This window comes from Schistocerca gregaria, chromosome 2 (genome assembly GCF_023897955.1).
Source record: "Schistocerca gregaria isolate iqSchGreg1 chromosome 2, iqSchGreg1.2, whole genome shotgun sequence".
In the NCBI taxonomy this organism is placed as follows: Eukaryota; Metazoa; Arthropoda; class Insecta; order Orthoptera; family Acrididae; genus Schistocerca; species Schistocerca gregaria.
In genome coordinates, this window is record NC_064921.1 from 756447714 (window position 1) to 756464654 (window position 16941).

The 16941-nt window shown below is 41.5% G+C and overlaps 1 protein-coding gene across 2 annotated transcripts in view; it reads left to right on the top strand.

The window, feature by feature from the left end:
- Nucleotides 1-1127: 1127 nt before the first annotated feature.
- Nucleotides 1128-16941, top strand: part of LOC126334954 (beta-1,4-N-acetylgalactosaminyltransferase bre-4-like) — a 451786-nt gene continuing 435972 nt past the window's right edge. Inside the window, exon 1 of one of the 2 annotated variants that reach the window (XM_049997701.1) lies at nt 1128-2041. The gene's annotated coding sequence lies outside the window, so the exon portion shown is untranslated. The remainder of the gene's footprint in view (nt 2042-16941) is intronic. The other variant, XM_049997700.1, reaches the window with a different exon arrangement.

Sequence of the window (16941 nt, forward strand, 5' to 3'; positions counted from 1 at the left end):
ATTACAATGAGGTAACAGAAACTACCAAGAGTTGTTTTGGTGATTTTGGCCCTTGTCCCACTAGCCTAAAAGTGGGATCTTGAGGATTATTTTTTATGAATCACAGCAACAAGAAACCATCCCAGATATAATCAGCAACAAGAAACTGTCCCAGATATAATCAAGTATTCCATCATCAAATCTTTTTCTAAAAAGCCAAATCTGAAAGCGATATTTCTAATGAGCTTCTTGAAATTTCTCATACAACTAGTTCATGGAAGGTTAACGGACCATCTCAACTACCACAACTTAATGAAGACAAACTAATTTAGATTCCAGCAGGCTGTATCACCTGAACAGGTAAATAATGAGTTGTTGATAGGCATGCACAAAAGAAAGAAAACTTGCTGGCTTTCTGAGTAAAATACACACAGAAAACACCCACACGTATTTTACTCTAGATGGAAAAAGGATTCCTGTGAAAGCTAGCAAGTTTTCTTTCTTTTATATCTGCTTATCAGCAACTCAATTCTCATGTTTTTCGAAGTGTGGTCTCATTTAATTCTGAAGTATTTACATTCTACCAGACTCTTCCTACAACACACGTACCACTGAACAAGTTTTTATTTATTAACGAAACCTTAGAATCAATTAATACAAGAATATCTCCTACTGTAATCTTTTCAATGGTTTTGACTGTGTCAGCCACCAGATTCTTTTGACAAAGACGGACTTTTATGGGTGAAGTGGATTCACTGGAATTTGCATTAAATCCTGTCTGAACGACAGAAAGCATAACGTTTTGTTGAGTGTGTTACACCAGTACGTGTTCAGTGCTGTCAAACAGTTTCTTAAGCAATAGCCAACAAAAAACGTCCATCTGTACTTTATATGAGTACCAAACCTAATTGGGCAAATTCTCTGTGTGGGAGCTAAATCTTTACCTCTGTACCATTTGCAGTAATTTAAATCCTAAAAGGTTTATTTTCTGATTTGGTTGGTACGTATGAGCAATCTGACGCCAGAATACTTTTGAGTATAACCCACAGAATTCTATAGCACGTTGTAATATATTTTTATTCAATATAACTTGTTAATTATAAATAAATATTTGAATAATGCTCTTATATCGAACAGTCCCTTTATATAATATACCTTAAATTGCATGTTACTTTGTAATAATCTTTGTAAGACGTATTCTTTGGCTCGGAAAGTTAATTATTCGCCAAATCATTAAACAAAATTTGAAATAACAGAAAAGTTCTTCGAGCGTTTTAAAGTTCGTCCTCAGTTTAACTTCATAACTTTAACTACGTTTTGTATCACGCTTATTGGACACTGTGGAAAATATCAGTGGTACCGCCGTTCCCCCAACGATATACGTCGGGAACGAAAATTACTCTTTTTAGAGTAAGTTCTACTATTATGAGTTTATTTTGTTCATAAACTATGTATTATCTTTCACGGCCGTTAAACCAACGCTCTTAAGATTTAAAAATTCATTCACTTTATCGTTTCTCAATTCTTTTGACTTCTGCAGCTTCAGTCGGCCTTGCCCAATTGCGCACTGGCGTTACACCGGTGTAAAGCAAAGTGAAAACTGTCGCGCACAAAATATTTACTACTCTCTGTCAGCTGTAGAAGTTGACAGCCGATCGTAGTTCCAATTCTGGTCAGCAGATGGCAGCAAGTAACAACGCTTTCTGCCGCCAAGCTCGGTTTCTTGGGAGAGCCTCGGCTCCTGGCAGAATCCTTGTCGATCAGTCGCCGCAGTCGACTTGCTGGGTCGGACGCGTGCGGTCCTGTGTAGCGGTCGAGTGGCTTGTTTAGTTTTAGTGTGCTTCTGTCACGCTGAGTGGGAGGTGCAGGTTAAGTATTTGTTCTCATCGCAGTGAATTCAGTGTACATGCTGTGACAGTGGCCTTTGCGGCACATACTGTGATAAACATTGCTCTCCTGCCGGAGCTATACTACTTAGTCTTTGTGAATAAGAACATCTGTTTCAACTAGCGGCCCTTGCTGTAGACAGTCACCCAGAGGAAGATATGTGCTTTTCCATGTGGTAAGTCTACATGTTACTTATGGAGCTTAGTTCATTTTACATATATCGATAGTGCTCTGTAGAGCAAGCAATTTTCGTTTTGAAAGTTTTCTTGTTGAAAGCTTTGTTTCGTGAAAAAGGAAAAGCTGCCAATCCGGCCGTTGTGTGCACGAACAAGAACGAATAGTGGTTGCAACACCCATGTCCAGAAATCACCAGGGATTTGCGTAACTAGAAACTAATCTTGTTGCATGCTGTCGTTCACTGGGTTCGAAACTGGACCTTCACTTGGCCGCGTATCCAGCTGTTTCCGTACACCATATTGTTTGTGAGCTATAGTTTGCATAATTTTGGCCATACTGTGGAAGAACGTAAAAGTCTACTCAGTCTCTGACAATTTGCTTCACAATGGAAGCCCCTTGTACGATAACTTTGCTCTTTGGCTAGTAATTCACCAGTTAGCTTGTCTTAACGTCGTGTGTTGGAGGTAACTGTCATTGACTCTGAGGATAAATTGTTGCACCAGTTCTGTTAAATCAATCTCTGCGCAAGGATAGAAAAAGATCTTGAGGAATATTCTTTTCTGTAAGTTGCGTCCTCGGAACACGAACATGAGGATTTGAGGCCCATTTTGCCTCCGAATCGGTCAGCAGATGCAACAGTTTGGTTGCACTTGATTTTGGCATGATGCTGCGAAGTTGGTTTCTCAAACTTACATAATTGTATTTTCAGTTATATTCACAATGAAATGTTCAGTGTGACAGCACAGTCACGGAGCTGGACATAATGCGTTTGTTCTGTTGATTACTTCTTTTTAGATGCCCTCCGCCGCTTAACGTAATTACAGTATTTGCATTCCCTGCAGGGCTATACACAACCAACTGGTCTGACAGTTCATTTTTACACAGAGTACGGTAATTGCAAATTCCTGGGCCAATATATAGGGAAGAAACATTACAAGCTTAGGCGTTGCATATGCTGCTCACTGCGATTACCACGTAATGAGAACAAAAAAAGATATATATGGGTATTTATATTTGTGTGGGTCGCAGGGCACTACTAGCATTGAACCATATGGTATACATTTCCAGTCTGGTTGCATTTTCCAGGTGTGTGTTGTATAGGGACACGAGTTACATACATCGAGCATAGAATTAATGTGGTGTAAAAGATCTAAAGAAAAGTCAGTTTTCCAGCATGTTCACACCACTGGTAATGATCCAAAGTAACTAAACGCCAACGAATAGCAAAAATGTGATAAAAGCTCGAAAACTGCGTAATCATGTCATTGGAACCTTTTGCTACACCACTTTATTGGTTGTGATGGGCCTGAAACATTTCGTAGACCTATAGCAATGTTTGTTTATACGGAGACAGGTTTTAGGCTAGCTGCTGAAATGTAAGAAATACTCATTTAACAAACTTTTGCGTGATTATAAGCATACAAAGATTGATTTAATCTTACAAATTTCTCATTTGTGGTCTTGTTGACCAAAGAATTGGTTGTGGTCTGATTTCTGAAGTATGTAACTACATTCGTTCGTCACGAAACTTTAGCTAAATAATAACCCAAGTAACTTATAAATCTTTGGGTTTCCGGCAGTTGATCGCGGATATGCTCTGAGATATAACTGAGTCACGGCGCGAAAGATTCTCCTTCGTTCTTTCAGTGTACGCAGGTTGAATTGCACAAGACGCCAGTAATTGATTTGCCATAGTGACAGCACGCTACGCTAAGTAATTTAGTCTTACTTTGGTTACATGCATAGGTAAATACTGGGTAGTTGTTATAAGTTAAGTGCAGCTACTTATAGAGGTCCAATGTGGGCTGTAATTGTTGTATGGCAGGGATACGATAAAAAGATAGATGTGATAGTTGTTAGTGCGGGACCGACGTATGCTAAAAATTTTCGTTTTGGCCACCAAGTGGAACACTCTTGCTGTGGGTGCAAGAAAGATGTATAGAAATGTTACCGTATGTAATGGCTTATAAACGAAATGTGGATAGAAAAGGTCAAACAAGTGAGAAAGGCGTAATGTTATTAACAATTACGGGTTGTCAAGTGACAGCGTGGATGTCATACCGCCATACAGTGTACGATACCAGGTGTGCACCTTGAGGTCAAAACTGGAACTATTTTTTCATCATAAATCGGTTTGGCGATAAAGCATTAGCATATCTACAAAATTTCGCTGCCACAAGATAATTGCGGCCACATTGGACCCCCTTGAATAGCTGTACTTACAATTACAACTAACAGATGTTTCATCAGTATATTTTGTATCAGCATGAATGATGCTGCTGCCCCCCCTCCCCCATGTCAGAAGCTGAAAGTTATCTCTACTATATCACACACTGCGAAGTTCCACTTCAGTTAGTATTTTTGGACAAAATATTATGCTTTGAGACAGCGGAAGTTGAAGGCTAGTAGAGCTGCAGTGTGAAATGTGTCCACTTCAGCAACAGACAAAGAAAACCATGGTGGTGCCACTGCCATTTAGTGCATTCTGTAGGAGAACCTCCCGATGTTACGTTAGGAAGTAACAAGAAGCAACGTAAGTGAAAATGAACATTTTTGTTGGCCTTTGGGGCATGATCCGTTTTCTTAGGATATATTCAAAACTTCCCTGATGCATGTAAGCATATTCCGCTATATGGGAAAAAATCCAAATGAAATTTACACCAACTGGACTGACAGTTTGTCTTGAAAGACATCAGTTGCCGTTGACTGTGTAAAATATTTATTATTGACAGTTTATTCGTTAAGCTAAGTGCGGTAGTGGCAAAGTCATGGGTTACTATACAGGGAAGAAAAATTACAAGCTTAAGCGTTGCATATGCTGCTCACTGCGATCAATAAGAACAAAAATAGGTACATTTAGGTATTTACATTTGTGTGGGCCGCTGGCCAGTCAGCGGTGTGCCATATGGGAGTAACTGTGTATGAACATTTGATTCTGGTTTCTCACTGCAAACTACAGTGAAGCACTGCACGAAAGCTTTCCTGTCAAGAAATGTATCTCCATAATCTGCAAATAAATGTACGGTTACGGTTTGTGAGTGTTCGCGTTCCGTTCAGGTAAAATAAAATAAAAAAAAGCTCGCTCTTATAGAAATTTGACAAGAGACGTATGACCCATCTGGGAACGAAAACCTTCCGTTTTAGAATTAACGTGGATTCTGAAAACATTTTGTGGAATGTAGTTCGTTCATGAGACGCAGAAGATAGCAGCACCTGTGTTGATCAAGTGTTCCTAAAGTTCTGTAAGCTATTCAGTACTGTTCTCGACTATCGCCGAATGAACACAATACGGGCCTACGAAGATCAGACCACTCTGTGACTGGATTGAAGAGTTCCTAGCAAATGAGTGAGTTCATACATCCACGTCGCGTATCTTTCCGCAAGAAATATGCTTGTTTGTAACACGGCTAGTGTCTACTATGTGAATGCTGTGGCATCTGAAGCACTACCAACACGAACTGTTTAACAGCGACATTGCTGCGACTTCCCCTGACGCGGCTGTAGAGTCGCCCTGTATTAAATACTCTAGAAAGTTTTTTCCTTCGTTCAATAGGCAAGCCACCAGAAAAAATCATACAGAGAAGCCTTTCTGCGCCGGGGTTTTACCATGATAGCTGTTAAAGGTAATGAGAAGCCCAGTATTCTGTGCAGTAAAGTGTTAACAGCAGATTGTATGAAACGCAGCAAATTAAGATCACTTTGAAAGAAGCCGTGCAGGCGTTCTCAAACACAAAGAATTGCATTGGAATATATAATCATCATGCTATATTTTCCAGTCGGCATACACCGAATCGTTCTTAGAATCGCTGAAGCCAAGAAGCTTCATACAGTTAGAGAGGGTCTAATCACCAACCCTTGCTTAATAGATATGGTGGACCCACATCTAAGATAGCAACATCTGGAAAAGACAAAAAAGATATCTCTAACAACACGATTAGAAGCTCTATCAAGGACATGCGTTTGGATATTTTGGCTACAGTAATCAACGAAATGAGTCATTTTTTATACTACGTTTAGATAAATCGACTGATGTCGCATCTTGTTCCCAGCTGATTGTATTAGATAAATAAAAATGACTGTCTGAGAAAAGAACTAAACACTGCTACAAGCTTGGAAGGTGTTTACTGAGAAAGACATGCATGGGTCAAAGTTGGTAAGTGTACATACAGACAGAGCATCTTCCAAGCTGGGCTTTGGCTCTAGATTTCACACAGTGGCTAAACAAGTGACTCGAAATGCAACATTTAGCCACTGCATTATACATCGCTATGCTTTAGTAGTGAAAACACTTCTGCGTAGTTTGTTGAGTGTACTCACTCAGGTACAGTAGATTGTAAACTACATATGAGGTAGTGCAACAAACAAGAGTTCTCAAACAGTTGTGCAAAGAAGTCGGAGCCAAAGGAAAGGAACCAGGGGTCTTCGGGTGCATAACTTTTATCCATTACAAAATTTTCACTTGTGTCTAGCGATAATTGTTTGCGGCTCTACTGAGCTGTATATTAAACATTGCCGAGCCCGTCGTAAAATGCTATGGCTTCAGCAGTCATTTATCTTTGGTTTTTGAAGCTTTTGATTGGGAAATTATGCTGATTCCTTGGTGCGGCGGCGATTTGGGCCCCCTCCTGCAATTATGGGCAGGCTAAGGTTTACAAATAACAGCCGAAATAGCACCCTCAATATTTTTCTGCCACTTCCTCGTAACGCCCCTATCTAGTTGTAAAAAGTGACAGCAGCACTGTGACGTTCGGATTCCCTGCACAACTTGATCATGGCAGCAGTGTAAGTCCTGTCATCAGCCGCCCCCCCCCCCCCCCACCCCAAATTGCGTTAAGCAAGAAAGCTGAAGGCATCTAAATAATGCAATAAATCCCAGAACTTACTCCTGCTTGAAGTTTTGTAAGTAAATAATGTTGTAGATGGCATTGAAGTTGGATGTAGATTTTAAATTTTATTCTGTTTCTTCACTTAGAGCATTATCAGCAGTTGGTAACAATCGTTTTGACTTGTTTTTGTATCACATTTTTTAGTGTTTTTTTAGCATAACGTTATGGGAATGTAATAAATATCTTTATTTTCTAACTTTATTTCGTACCTGGATGGTCACCGTTGGTTTAATCATGCGAAGATGTGATTTCATATTGTTAAATCGAAAGGAGACATTCATCTCTGTTAATAACGTAAGAAGTTGTACTTTGCGCATAGTATCAAAGTAAGGTTGTTGTATATAAATCAAAGTAGTTTACCTTAAAAAATACAAAACGGATAGCACTCGTTTGGATACAATAAGTTTCGCGCACTTCTTATTAGTTATTGAGGCACAACACGTTTGCAAACTTCTCGAATGAGTTACGTCAAAACTTGTAATTTTAGAACCATGCTGCCTTTGCAAAATTTCTGCGGACGCCCATGAATTTAAATAGACTGTAATGAGCCTGGGATGGTGTTGGGCAGTTTCGTGCTGTTCTGATGACCTCCGTATATGCTCAAAGAATGAATTCCGTTCAAGAATTTCGTGAGTAGACGAACGCACGGTTATAACAAATACGAAGCGAGGTGGCGCGGTAGCTATATAATCACTGGAATCTCATTCTGGAGGCGTGTGAAGTTCAAATCCCCGTCTGGTAATCCGCGTTTAGATTAGCCACGGTTCCCCTAAATGGAATGCTGGGATGGTTCCTTCAAAGAAAGACTGCGTTAGATTGCCCCACCCCTCCGCCATCCTAGGCCATTCAGAATTTGTTCCGCTCCTATCAGTCGTTGCCGGCGGAGCATTAAATTCTAACCTTTCTTTTTGAAAAATAAGAGGATGCAGTTTCACATTTGTTGGTTTACCTTTTATCAAGTTTTGATACTTAGTGTCGTCACTACAGGATGATGAGTATTAACTGAACCTATCGATACTGTTTGTCGACACCATCCTGTGACGTAATGATGAGCGACGTGCGACGCCATACATGCGCAAACAGGGAAAGAATACGACAGACAGTCTGGTTTTGGTTTATTTTTAGAGATGTAGGTTGTGATGACAAACTGATCTGTAGATTACCCCGAAATCTAGGTTAGGTTGAAAGCTGCCAACTTTGTTGCGAACTGGCGAAGCCGTATCGAAGGCTTCATTTAATACGAAGACTGCATACTCTGAACATTTTCACAGCACTGTCTATAAATAACAGTACAGGTGGCATGATGACAGGTGGAGTTGGACTGCACGAGACGGATGCGGCAGAGCTTGCCATCGCAACATATGGAACCATGTATTGCGTTGTGCCCATTGGCTTCCACTTCTGCAAGTGGCTGCCACTTCTGCGGGGCTGAAGCATAACACGACCGACAATGGTTTACACTACTTTTTATGTTCGTCTAGCCCTGTCGTTCAATGCCTTGTGAGCTCCATAATGTGGGTCTATTCCGTTGGTAAGTACCCTATTTGAACCGCAGACGTGGCACGACTATGTGACTTCGGGTAAATAAGTTGGCTAATAAAACGAAAAATGTTTAACTTGTTTCATGAAAGAACGCAGTGACTTGTAGTCAAATGCAAAAATGAATTCATTGAGACAAAGAAATTTTTCGGGTATGAATAAGAATCCGTGAACCTTTTTGCAAGTGCAAAACAATAGGAGTGCTCACTTTATTGTTTCAGAGGTTGATAAAATGGGCGTTTTGTCTGCTTGCCGGGAAACTTCCAGCAGAGCAGTGAGAGTAATGGAAGTTGTTACGGAACTCTACTCCACGCGACGTCAATGAGTCACAGTGAAAGCGTAGCCAGTGAGAGGCACCGGAGAATTGCGATAAGGGAAACTTAAAACGATCTGCGCGCAGTGAATAAGGCGTAATTCTCGAACAAAATGACGCGAGGAAAATTACGACGTAATCCAGGTTCGTTAATATTCTGTGTAATTATGCAGTAATGAAGCGAGAACAGAGGCCACAAAATGATTGCCACCCGGAAGAGGAATCGTCGAATAACGCAATCGTGAAACAGGTCATAGCTCAGTAGTTCGTGTCAGTGTACAGTCTAATAGGAATGGCGTTTCCACATAAAGTAACTTCTGAGGCGTTAGAGATAGTTTTAGCCTCTTCGCATAGATGAACAGTGACACGCACAGGCCAATGCATTTCGGCGACTAAGTTACAGAGATACAGACACTAACTTTTTAATAGAACTGATATACTTGCGCCAGAACTGATTTGTGTTAAAGAAACTTAGTAGTGTGACTTTTGTAGGTCTGACAAATTACACAGCAAAAATACTTTGAATACTGGTATTTTTAAACAGTTGTTGCGAACGTCCGAATAACACGCTGCCCGGATGTTTACTCTACTGTCTACGAAAACTATCTTCGTTGAGATAAACGATACGTAGTGTTTACGCCATTCTCGGCGGAAAGTGCAGTAAACCTCTGTTAGAGCCACCCAAACAATCGCAACAGTAGCACAAAAGTACCATATTCCGTGTATTTTAACTTCGCGTATCTGTGTCGCAATGTTTTAAAAAAATGATAAAATGCCAGACTATGAATCCAAAAGTCTTGGTGTCGATCCCCGGTCAGTCCTAATTTTTGTCAGATTTTTCATCTCTGGCAATGTTTATTAACGTCAGAAACGCCAAGTAGGATTGTGGTTTGGAATCTACGATAAATTGTAGGTCCCCCTGTAACTGGCAAACGCAACGACATACCGCCTCAAATAGAACCATGTTGTTGAAATAATCAATCTTTGTGTTGACATCAGTTTAAAGTTAATTTTTCGTGAGGTAAGCAGTTGTTACTTTCTCTCGTACAAATGTGCTATTCTAGTGCAAAAATACAAATACTTTTTAAGTATCTCGATGATTAATGATGTCCCGGAAAAACTTCCACTGTTCCGTTAAGTAAAAAGCGTTTACAAGCATGAGTCCAGTTACTTAAGGTGAAATATTTCATAACTAGTCTTAAATACTGAGTGAACTGGAACTAAAGACAAAATTTCACAGATTACTTGGGGAAATGGAAGAGATACCATTCGCGGGTCAACATAAATATAATTGTTAGCAATTTTCTCGTTATTTTCTTGTCGAATCTGAGTAGTGATATTTAGTGTTTGGCAGCGGTACAGAAGAAACTAAATGCGTAAAAGTTGACTGGTCAGAATATAGGGGAGAAACAATAGGATAGGGTAGCAGGTGAGGTGGAACGAATAAAGCAGAAATACATTATGCTGAGAGAAGCATGTGCATTGTTGACAATGACACATGCCGTTTTACTACCCGACAGAAGTGTTTGGAAATGCCTAGAGGCAAGTTGTACGGGTAACCAACGTAACTTTAATCGGCTCTTGTGCTGATAAGAGAAAAGAGTTTTAATCTGCTCTTGAATGCAGACTGGTTTTGAATAAATTGCATGTTACGAGGCAGTTTGTTTCGGAATCGTGTGACCGAAATGGAGGCAAGAGAAAGCAGTTTTGTGCAACGGCATAGCAAAAATGCTGCATGGATCCGATATGGCATTGCAGCTATGGAATGGCAATAGGGATATCTTATATAAGGAGATTTCAATGAACAAGAAATGAAGTAGACTGAGCGCGTGAAAATCACGACTCATCGGGTCTCATCCGAAAACTGAGCATAACAGGGACCAGAGAGATCAGCGGTACACTGGAGACGCTACTCAACGGCAGCTTTGCATAAAACACCGTGGCGGTATTTCGCTGTACGCCTTATTGGCGAGGGGCATTTGGGTTTAGTAGTGATTATGCAAGATGCTTTCCGGTGTTTTACCGAACCACAGATTTAACCCAGACAGCGTCGCGTGGGATCCACAGTGGCTAATAAAACAGTTAAGACAGCTTGGAGTGAGTTAACACGACGTCTGTGAAGTCGCGTGTCACGTCATCGTGTGGTAATCCCTCGTGTTTCAGTGGGCCTAACATTATTAAATAACCATGCTACACATCCAGTTTTCTGATACTGTGTTTACAGAATATTTGGCCTTGTTGATGGAGGCAGAACTTCAAACAGAAGGAAGTCGTATGGGACCAAGTCGGGACTGTGTGGAGAACGATCGAAGACGGTGAACACAAGTCGTCGGACTGTTGCAGAGATTGTAGCGCCCGTGTGTGGTCTGGCATTGTCATGCTGAAGCAGAGGGTGCTCCATGTTTGGACGAACTCTCCGAATTCGAAATTCGATAACACGCTGTTCATCGCGCACTACATAGTTACCGCCATGTTACACGGTATAATTAGGCGCTACGTGTATCTTGCAGTAGAAGGCTGCAGATATGTAGTCATGAAGAATAAAGATGTAGAATGTTTATAACGCTTGTTTTATTCAGAACGCATGAGTTTTCACGCAAAACAATCGGAGACGTTACTTAGGACTATAGGCTAATTTTAGTTTTGAGGTATAATTTTTTTTGTAAGTTTTGGATTGCAAATAAGCAAGACACATTTTCAGCACATTGCAACAGCTGGTTCCTCCCAGTTAAGATCTTAAAGTTTCTGCCAGATCGTTTACTGTTACTTTTATGGGACGACTGGATACCATCAAGAGATATCTGAAACAATTCTTACAAAAATCTTGCTGATCAGCTTTGTATGAAATAGGGATAATCTGTGACTTGGTAATCTTTTTATAGGATTTAGCTGAACTCAAGCCTTCTGCCTATCGTGATAGTGAACAACTGCCATTCATATCTGATATCTCAGCAGCAATATTCTTAGGCCTGACGCTTAAATAAGCTTGTCAGCACGTAAGTGACAGTTAAAAGAATCTAGCACAGTGAGTCAAACAGTGGACCAAGGAGTCATCTCTGTGGACTCCAATGAGCATTATCTTTCCGTAAGGACTTCTCTCACCCACGGTCGACTCGTTGGTACATGTGTTTTGAGGTAGATGTCGAGCCACAATATTGCACAGTTGGAGAAAATAATCTCATTAAGTTTATTAATATAGCTATCAACTAGCTACTGCTTTATAATAATTTTGAAAAAAAAAAACAGCCCTCAGTCGAGAACACAATTTGTGAGCTAGGTTTCGGTGCCACTAGTGTCTTGCCCCTCTGTTGCATTTTATTTTAATTCTATCTGACGCTGTCAGCTATGGGCGCAGCTTTCGTATTTTTTTGCTAAGTTATGCTGTAACATTTAGTTTTAATTTTGTCCGAAGAAGGTGTCCCTTGTGACACCGAAACCTAGGCCACAAATTGTGTTCGCGACAGTGTGCTTTTTTTTGTCAAAGTTTTGTATATCTCATTGTCATAGGTGAGAGTTGAACAGTATGAAATCAAGGCGTTCTGTGGTATTTTAGGTGTCCTCTTCAGTCTGATTAATGCGATGGTTGTGCTGTTGTCTTTACGGAAGCTCGATTGACATTTATCATAGTGTTAAGGTAGTCAGCTGTGCGTGGAAAATGTACACAAAGGATTTAAATACTGCGATGTCCATTCTTCTCTGAAGACATGTATGTGTCATGTCGTCAATCCCTGATACACAACTCAGTACCTCCAAAGATACTACGTTCCCCGCAACACTACATGAGATTAATGGGGCACAGTTTCCCATTTCCTGTAATTATACCGTACCTTGTCGCCGAATCAGCACTCTAGAAGAGACAGAAAAGGGGTGGCGGATTGCAAATTTCATCTGTCGGGAAATTCGTTGATAACTTGGCTCTGAGTCGCTTAAGGGTACCAACCCTGGTTGCACATTGTGGCGTGCCGGTAGCGACTCTGTGGCTGGCGCGAGTGGCTATTGTGCGTGGCGCGGCCTGTACGGCTGTGCCCGCTGTCGCAGCCACCGCCGACTCATTTACTCTGCCGCTGGCCTTTGTCAGCCGTCTTTTGTTTCTCACCACGCTCGTAATGGCCTCGGGAGCGACCGGAACGCCACTGTGCGGTGGCTCGCGGCATCACACCCATTACCCTCTTCCAGCTTCCTGGATTAACGGTCTTGCCACTTGTGTAACTCCCTACGTTCGGTTCCAAAGCGAATTTCCGGAAAACGAAATTCGGAAACAGACTTTCGCTGTCGTTTTTATTATGCTTGAAACGATTTTTTTGAGGAGCAGTGAAATTTAACAGTAAACAGCCCATAATGTCGGCTGCTTTGTAATTTGTACTGAAATCGTATTTAGAATTTGACTTGCAGAAGAATTTACAGTATGTAACGCAGAGATATATGCAATCATAAAGGCGCTGTAGCAGATAAAGTAAAATTGACGAAATAACTTAGTCTCCTCTGATTCCATAAGTACTCATAGTACATTCAACAAATTAAGCCAGCAGTCTGTGGTGAAAAACATCACACCACAACTTCGGGAGAGATAAGGGTCATTCTATTTGGTACTGTCATGGGGAAACTACGGAAATGAGCAATCTGACAGGGCATCTAGGGTGGCAAGCAAGAATAATGTAGTCCCACGTGGGCGTTCTTTCCTCGTTAATGAGAAGCAGAATTGTGACAGTGGGGGATGTGTAACGGGAGGTATGAAATGACGAATACCACAGTTTCGCCTTGGAGACATCGGGGTTCTGGTCACACACACCAAAAGAAGTGTCGGTTCATTATTTTTTTCTTTTGCTGCTGATCTTTGACATGAGCACAATTAGCCGATCCCATCTAAATTCCTCTGTGTTTGCATATCTTGAGCTCTCTTTAAAACCATTGTCGTCCTCAGTGTTTCCTCGTACTGCGTATTTTGAACTGACGCGACTACCTAGGGCACGAGCCATCGCGCGGGATCACCAACATTGTCGTTCATGTGCATTAGCTTGTAAGTAACTTTGTCATTATAACTTTTCTCACCATTTACCTGTTTTAGGAAGTATTCTTTCTGTACACAGGTTTTTAGCGTTGTTTGTCACGCCCTTTCAGAAAATGACAGTTTCTCACAGAAGAGGAAATCATGTCCGAGCCACTACAATATGCTGACGAACAGTCTTTCTTGCGATGGTTCAGAAGATGGAGCGGACTACGTTCAAACAAGTGAGCACGATACGGATTCACACTGACTGCCCCTTCAGGTGGCGAATAAGTTATAGCGGAAGACCCCAGAACCAGAACGTCTATCGTAAGACGGGCATTTTACCGCTGGCCGTAGAAACACTCCAACTGAAATCTTTCTATTTTGAACGCCGAAACTTACTAAGCTTCATACAGTAGAACCCCTCTAATTCGTCACCTTCGGGACCGGAACTATGGTCGGAACGAGGAGGAGGTAGGATTATCCGAAAAATCTAATATTTATCGCAGAAAATATAAAAAGACGTTTAGTACAAAAAATTAAATGATCTAAGAACTAAAAGATGTCTACAGTACAATAAAAAGATGTTTTTTTACAGTGTTAAACAGTATATTAACTAAAAAACGTCTACACACACTAGAATATGTATTGTTTTTAAAAGGAAAAAGACAAACAAATTACAGCACTCTACTGTACATAATAACGTATAAACGATATATACTGTAAACTAAAAAATGTTTAGAGCACTGTATATATAAACAGTAATTTTCTACAAAGAAATAAACTACTGTATGTATAAACTAAGAAATGATTATACTCTATGCATTGTTTTTACAGTAAAAGCGAAAACAAATTACTTGGGAAAAAAGTCAGGGATACATTTTTGTCGAGTTTTCCAAGGATCAATCCAGCCTTCACTGGCAGCAAATTTACTTTACACTTATAGTTTTTTGTGCAAAACTATCGCTTTTTCTTTAAGAATTGGCCAGGACATGGGAGTTCCTTCCCTTCTTTCTTGACAAAACGCATATCTACAATGCGTTATCAAGCAGTTCAAGTTTACGCTTTTTTAACATTTTGCGATTCTTCAGTGTGTTTTCACCATCAATTGTAATTGTATAGGAGTCAATGTCTTTCGGATTCTTCCTCCAATCCTTAATTGTCGTAACACCTTCATTCGGTTTCTTTGCAATTTTTTGGAGCGAATCTCCTTCGTCCAGTCTTTGTAGCACTGCTAATTTTTCATTTAGTGTAAGAGGTACGTGTTTACGGTCGAATCCAGACATGTTCAAAAACAGACAACTGTACACACAGTGAATCTACAGTAATAAGTACGGTAGAGAACACGGAATAAAGCAAACAACGAAGTTTAATCCCAACAAAGGATAAAACTGCACAATAACGTACAGTATAACAATATGCACAGCGATAGACACCGCAACAATGACCCGACAGGCGTCCAGTCAGTGACAAGCCGGCACAGGCTTGCGAGCCTCAGCATGGTCGGACTAACCGGAATGACGGACCATCCAAGGTCGGATTAGAGGGGTTCTACTGTATCTCTATCTCGAAGAGCTATGGTATATAGACGAGCGTGACATAAAAGCAATTATGCCATATACTTTTTTTTCACGTAGCTTCAGTCAGAAAAACACTGGAGATAAAAGGTAAGCGTGTGGTGTAGCCCACTTAACACGCGCTGCTTATGTCCGAGCTGTCATCTACTCGTGCGTTCACTAGATGGTGATTACCCGTCCGGGGGCATAGAGACTCTGGCATTGGCCGTCGAACTAAGTAGCATTGACATGACAGGGAGGGGAGAGCCTTCGTTCGGAATAGATTGTATCACGAAACTTCCTGGCAGATTAAAACTGTGTGCCCGACCGAGACTCGAACTCGGGACCTTTGCCTTTCGCGGGCAAGTGCTCTACCAACTGAGCTACCGAAGCACGACTCACGCCCGGTACTCACAGCTTTACTTCTGCCAGTACCTCGTCTCCTACCTTCCAAACTTTACAGAAGCTCTCCTGCGAAACTTGCGAGAGTTCGAGTCTCGGTCGGGCACACAGTTTCAATTTGCCAGGAAGTTCCATATCAGCGCACACTCCGCTGCAGAGTGAAAATCTCATTCTGGAGATTGTATCACAGTTAATACATGGCACAATGAAGAGACTAAACCATCAGTCGGTGACCGGCGAGGCAAGGCACTGTCTTCAGACAGATCAGAATTAGTCTGAAGATCGTTACGACCCGAGGAACTTCCCCTTCTTGGCCACGCTATGAGGGAATAGCAATTACGCCTGTTTCTGGTTAGCACTTGGACAGATGGAGGACCCAGTATTCGTTGTGGGGGAATATTTAAAACGTATTTTGGGATATGTCGTCCCTCAGTAAGTTGCGAAGTGGTTCCCTCGTAATTAAGACTGCGAATCTTTCCTTGTCTAGGGAACGTTACAGTCTTGTAAATGGCGAAGTGCCTGTTATCATAAACCCCAAAAGAAACGAAATATGGTACAGGGTACAATTTTTCAGTGCGATATAACGCTACAGATGGATGAAAAAAGCGTGGGACTCGTTTAGTTATGGTGTACGTAGAGGCTCGCCAGACAACAAGGTTGACACCTGTTCATTCATCCACCCTTTTGGGGAATTCACTTCCAGAAGAGGATAAAATGGTTCAAATGGTTCTGAATCGAACCCGGGCGCGGGAAGCGAGAACGCTACCGCACGACCACGAGCTGTGGACAGAAGAGGATAAAATCGTGGTTTACCGCGGCGATATGAAGCTGTTTCCTACAATCGATGCGATGCATGAAAAGCAAACGCTTCCGCAGACGTCTCCCGTGTTACATACGACGCAATTTGTGGAGTCTGTAGTCGGCCACTGTACGAAAACTCGGCATTTGCGCTAGCACCTGTGCTAACTGCGGAAATGGCCACCCACCCCAATCCCCCAGGTGCTCTAATTAAGAAACGCAAAATCTATGAGCCAAAGGTAAAGTAAATTAGACAGGGGAGGAGGGGGGGGGGGGGGGCGGCGGCGGCTGTGATAGGCCTTCCCCACACGTGGCTACTACGGCACCATCTTCAGAAACCTCGACTCTCCACATCCGGCCGGAGAAGTAGCTTCCTCCTCAGGCTTCTTCTGGTGACAGGGCTCACTTTCGGTAAAC